This window comes from Puma concolor, chromosome C1 (genome assembly GCF_028749965.1).
Source record: "Puma concolor isolate L17-30 chromosome C1, mPumCon1.1.hap2, whole genome shotgun sequence".
Classification (NCBI taxonomy): Eukaryota; Metazoa; Chordata; class Mammalia; order Carnivora; family Felidae; genus Puma; species Puma concolor.
The window spans coordinates 13,805,756-13,811,718 of record NC_141674.1 but is presented as its reverse complement, the minus strand read 5'-3'; the positions used below and the strand labels follow the sequence as shown (position 1 = coordinate 13,811,718).

Sequence of the window (5,963 nt, the reverse complement as noted above, 5' to 3'; positions counted from 1 at the left end):
GGCAGTCAGTGTCCAATGCCTTAGTTTAGCTGGGCCCGGAGCAGACTGTGGCTTTGACATCAGGCAAACAGAGCTGAATTCTACCCCGTTTCTGCGGTTGTCTAGCTGTGGACCTTGGGAGAGTCCCTCCTACCTCTGAGCCTCGTATTCTCGCCTGTGAAAAGAATTGTAAAATCTCCTTCTTTACGAGGAGGTCAAAAGATTACATGAGATAAACCAGGGAAAGGGTTTTGCATGTAGGGCGTGCTCCATAAATGCGGGCTTTCCATCCCCTCCCACCAGACGGAACATCAGGGTTAATTTTCAACAGCTCTGGGGTTAGATGAACCCTAGATCTGAAGCTCACCGGTCTCGTTTCCTGGTTGTTCAACCTGGAGAAAGGGATTCCCTCCTCCACCCCCCACCCCGGCCAGAAACCCAGCTTCATCTGTAGTAACAGGAATGAGGACACAGGTACCGAGTGGGGTTTGTAGCAAAGTTCAAATACGATAGCGCATAGTGATAGTGAAACCTAACGTTTAGCAGGCTCTTAGCTAAGTGCCGGGAATCTGCATTTCTAACAAGCCCTTGGTGGTACTGATGCTTCTGATCCGGAGACCACACTAGACTTTGAGTAGTGAGGGGAGGGATGAAGGTCAGTGGGATTGTAGGGGATGGAGGGGGTAGAGCAGGGGCACCTGCTCAAAAGTGGGCTGTTGCCTTTGGGATGCCACCTGCTTGAGACAGAGCTAAAGGCTATCTGGCAGTTAATTAATCTATTTAATTATTTGTTCCATCGACAAACATGGCCGTGCTGGGGGTTGGGGGATCGTTTCCTGTCCCCTCGGAGCTCAGGCTGCCATGACTTCCGGGATGGGACCCTGACCCAGCCTAGGGGTCCCGTACGCTGACTGCACGTGAGGGCCCTCGAGCCGGCATCCAGGGATGAGGGGGAATCAGCCGGGTGGAGCAGGCTGAGGGCAGTGTCCAGGCAGGTGTGCTTGGCAAACGAGAGTCACATGGACACGCACTAAAGACACAGTCCGTCGCCAGGGTCGTGATTTTACAGCCCCATGCGGAGGAGAGAGCCCAGGCTTGGGATGCAGGGAGAGTTGGAGTCACAGCTCTGCCATCAACATGCCGGTTTACCTACACGCTGTGTGACCTCAGCGAGGGACAGCCCTCTCTGGGCCTCAGCTTCCCCTTCTGCAAGGTGGAGGCGACACGTCCCGTCTTGAGTGCTCCGGGCAAGCGGAAGGTCCAAAGGGCTGTGTGTGGTCTGGCGTCCGGCAGCTGGCTGACCACTGTGAAGTCCTTTCCCGGGAAACATGGAAATCCAGTGTCCAAGCGTCGGGGTCCTGGTCTCCCCGTGGCCTTCACCGCAGGGAAGCCTCTTGCCCTGCGGTGTTCCACACGCCTCCCCCTTGCCCCCAGCCAGGCTTTCCAGGCAAGGCTGGGCAGCCTGCCAGGGTCCCCGGGAGACTGGTTTTGTCAGAGCCTCAGACCTTAACCCCTGCACTGTCCGACAAGAAACCAGAGACCTGGCTGAGATAAGAAGGCAGTTATCATGGTAAACAGACTGCTCCTGGGAGGAAGAGAAGAATAGAACAGCCTGTCTTCCCTTGGCAAGACACCCATGGGCTTGGCTGCCGGGCCCCGGGCCGACCTGACTTCACAGCTGCCCCTCTGTGCCCACCCTCCTCCTGCCCCCTCCCCGCCCCCTTCCCTCCTTGCTTGCTTAGCTGTTTATTTCTCCCTCTCAGGCTTATCCATTTACCAGGTGGACCAAAAGGGCATGGGAATTGGCATCATATCTGGGCCTGGGTCTCTGGGATCCAGTCCTTCAGGTGACTGGCTGTCCCGGTTTGGCTGGGACGGAGGGGTCCCCGAGACAAGGACTGTCAGTTGTAAAACAGGGACTGCTCCAGGAAAATTGGGACAGGTTGGTTCCTCTGTCTGCCTCTCTGAGCCTCAGTGTGCTCATCTGTAAAACAGGGATAATTGTCAATGTTGGATTGAATGGGGTAATACAAGGAAACATCTAGTGCACGGTGACTCATCCGTGTGGCTTCAGGTGTTTATTTCTTTGCCTGGGGGAAATCACAGGACTCTGACCTTGAATTTCTTATCTCCCTTATTCCTACAACCTTTTGAAACCAATGCAGAAGCAGGTTTGGGGTAGTGTCTGCATTAAATCATTAAACTTGCCTGCTGTGCCTTTGCTCCAAAATGCCTTCTGACGGACAAGTCTAAAGCAGTGAACGGAGGCAGGTTGGGAAAGAGACACAGACTGGAAACCAGGAAGCTAGGCCCACTCTCCACTCTGCCACTAGCTTGCTAGGTGACCTGGGGCGGTCGCTTTGCACTCTGGGTCTGTTTATCCACCTACAAAATGGAGGGTTGGATGGCCTGGTCTCTAATATACCTTCCAGCTCTAACCCTCGCTGATCTCACGGTTCAGATCTCATTACCCTGAACGCTGTTAGGAAGGAACTACTGAGGACAGCAAAGATGGCTTGGTGCCAGGAAAAGGGTGAGGAGGAAGGAGCCAGCATCTGGAACACGAACTGAAGTTTGGAAAATGACAAGAGCATCTTACAGATAGAGCGGGTGGTTGACGTCTGCAAAGCCAGCGGGGCACTGTCTCATGATGCCTTTGGTTTGTTGCCTCATATTCCTTTGTTTACCCGTTCAGTCCTTTGTTCCTTCCTTCTTCCCTCTGTTCATTCTTTTACTAAGTGGTTCACATAGTGATTAATAAGGGGGCATAGCTCGGGGGTAGAGCATTTGACCGCACGTAGTGATTGATGGCATGGAATCTTTTTGAGTTTATTTATTTTGAGAGCAAGCGAGCAGGGGAGGGGCTGAGAGAGAGGAAGAGAGAGAGAATCCCAAGCAGGCTCCGCCCTGTCAGTGCAGAGCCCGATGCAGGGCTCGAACCCACAAACCACGAGATCATGACCTGAGCCAAAGTCATGAGTCAGAGCTTAACTGACTGAACCACGCAGGCACCCCGATTACGTGGATTCTGAAGCTGATCTGCTTGGGTTCAAACCCTGGCTCTGCCACTTACCAGTTATGTGTCCTCGGCAAGTGACATGACTTCTCTGTGCCTCTCTTTCTTCATCTGTGAAATGGAGACAACAGAAATACCTGCCTTGTGGGGTGGTTTTTGTGTTCAATGTGTTCATGTGTGTAAAGTTCTTAAACCAGTGCCCGGCCGTTACGAGGTGCAGTATTCGTGTTTGCTGTTCTTGTTTATTTATTCCCTCACCGATTACTAAGAGACAACTCTATGGCAGGCCCGGGGCTGGGTGGCCACCAGGGATTCGGATCTGAAGGACGATCTCCAACCTTGCGGAGGTCACAGATGCATAAACGGGCAATTGCAGTCATGTGGTCAGTGTTGTGCAGGTAAGCTCAGGGTGCTATGGGAACAGAGAGGAGGGGCACCCAGCCTGGGTGGGGGTGTGCGTCCAGGAAGGCTTTCTGGCAGAGGTGTCACTTGATCTGGGTGTAGAGGCACAGGTATGCACATATCAGCCGGGAAGTGAAGGGGGCGGGGTGCCTGGACACTCTGGCAGAGGGAACAGCTAGTGAATCGGCTTGGAGGGAGAACATGGGTGCCCGGGGAACACACAGGGTTTGGTATGGCTTGCTGGGGGGTGGGGGAGGTGGTAGATGAAGCTGGAGGGGGAAGCAAAGATTTCACTATGCTGAAGATTCCAGGACCGCTAACGAGCTAATATTTCATCAGTTAGGCTGCTATCCCCACCTTCTAGGATCACGCCTGAAATAGAGAACAAAATCTCCATTACATGGGCATTTATTTATAAATAAATTATACACATGTACTCCCATGCAAATACACCGTGTGCATTCTAAGACACACACTAATAGAAAAGCTTCATTGGATTGCTTGCTTTTTCCTTCTCTTGAATTGCATGAGTTCCTTAGATATTTTGGATACGAACCCCTTAACAAATATATGATTTGCAAATATTTTCTCTCGTTCTGCAGGTTGCCTTGTCATTGCGTTGATGGTTTGTCTCCATCGCTGGGCAGAAGCTTTTTAGTTTGACGGAGGCCCACTTGCTTAGTTTTGCTTTGGTTGCCTCTGCTTTTGGCATCGGATCCAAAAATAGCATCGCCGAGACGGATATGAAGGAGCTCGCCGCCTGTTTTTTCTTCTAGGAGATTCATGGTTTCAGGTCTTATGTTCAAGTTTTTCATCATTTTTCTGCATATGGCCGTCCAGTTTTCCCAACAGGAAAACAGAAAGCACGAGATAAAGAATGCATTATAAAATAGGAATTCTGGTACCTTTGCTCCCTCAAACTGATGGCTCTTCTCGTGCATTTCCTGGAAGGCATCTTTCCTTCTCTTGCCAGCTTGCCATTCACTACTGTGGGTTGCATCAAAGGAGGGCGAGTGGAAGACAGTGGATATTTACCTTTAAAAGACATCATGACATTTATACATGCTGGTGTCCCGGCAGTCATTGAAATGAAGAATAGTTATATGTTATTTAATTTTTTTAATGTTTATTTATTTGGGGGGGGAGGGGCAGAGAGAGGGAGGCACAGAATCTGAAGCAGACTCCAGTCTCTGAGCTGTCAGCACAGAGCCGGACGCGGGGCTCGAACCCATAAACTGTGAGATCATGAGTTGAGCCGAAGTCAGATGCTCAACCGACTGAGCCACCCAGGCGCCTCAAAAGTTTATTTATTTTTGAGGGGGAGGGGCAGAGAGAGGGAGAGAAAGAATCCCAAGCAGGCTCTGCACTGTGAGTGGAGAGCCCAACTTGGGGCTGGAACTCATGAACTGTGAAATCATGACCTGAGCCAAAATCAAGTCGGACCCAGGTGCCCCAATTATTGCGTGGAAAAGAAGCAAGTGAAAAGAAGAAAGTTGGAAAAGAAGAAAGTTGAGACTCCATTAGCGTGCAGGGCATAGCACAGATGGGAGGCAGAATAAGGCAGAGGTCCTGGGGCAAGCTAGAGCATGTTGGAGAACAAGGTAAGAAATGAGAGAGAACTTGGATTTTTCCATGGTGGGGGGAGAGGAGAAGAGACGTGTTCGAGAGATCAGTGAGAGAGAAAGACTCTGTAGGACTCAGCGACCGATTAACCATGGGAACCGAAGAGGCAGGGGTTCCCCCCGCCTCCTTATCCATGAGGGATATGTTCCAAGGCCTCCAGTGGATGCCTGAACCCAGGGACAGAAACCGAGCCCTGTTCATACTATGTTTCTTCCCTCTCCGTGCATACTGGTGTTCGTTTAATTTGTAAATTAGGCAGAGGAAGAGATTAGCAACAACGCTAATACAAGAGAGCAATTTTAACAAGATACTGTAATAAAAGTTATGGGAGTGCGGCCTCTCTCCTGGAAAACATCTGATTGAACTGTACTCACCCTTCTTGGGATGATGGGAGACGATAAAATGCCCTCGTGAGGGGGTGGAGTGAGGTCAGGGCTGTCGGCCTCGTGACCTCGCTTTAGGCTACCGCCGACCTTCTGATAATACATCAGAAGGAGGATCACCTGCTTCTGGACCGCAGTTGATCGTGGATAACTGAAGCCTCGGAAGGCACAACCATGGATAAGAGGGGACTTCTGGCTGAGTGGTGCTGTTACCTAAGATGGGTAACTCGGGAGAAGCGGCAGTTTTGAGAAAGGGGGAAAAAGAGGAGGGGCTGGGACTATTCCGTTGGCTGGGTTTTGGGTGCACTGGTGTGCCTTGTGGGACACGGGAGAGGAAATGTGGGAGACGGATTTATCGCTGGAGCTTAGGCAACTAGCTCTACACAGGCCTGTTTCTCGACTCGAGCCATTATTACCGGCACTCGGCCTTTGATAAGTTGCCCATTCAAGTTGCCCAGACATTCAATGACATATGCTCTACTGGCCTGGACATCCCTTTTCTTTTTTTTTTTTAAATATTTTTATTTATTTTTGAGAGAGAAAGAGAGTGTAAGCAGGGG

General features: G+C 50.9%; 1 long non-coding RNA gene across 1 annotated transcript; it reads left to right on the top strand.

Annotated features, from left to right (window-relative positions):
- The first annotated feature begins 226 nt into the window (after positions 1-226).
- Positions 227-4,317, top strand: LOC147577811 (uncharacterized). Its single transcript, XR_015254506.1, has 3 exons — positions 227-453; positions 3,265-3,393; positions 4,000-4,317. It is a non-coding gene; the product is annotated as an uncharacterized LOC147577811 (long non-coding RNA).
- Positions 4,318-5,963: the final 1,646 nt, after the last annotated feature.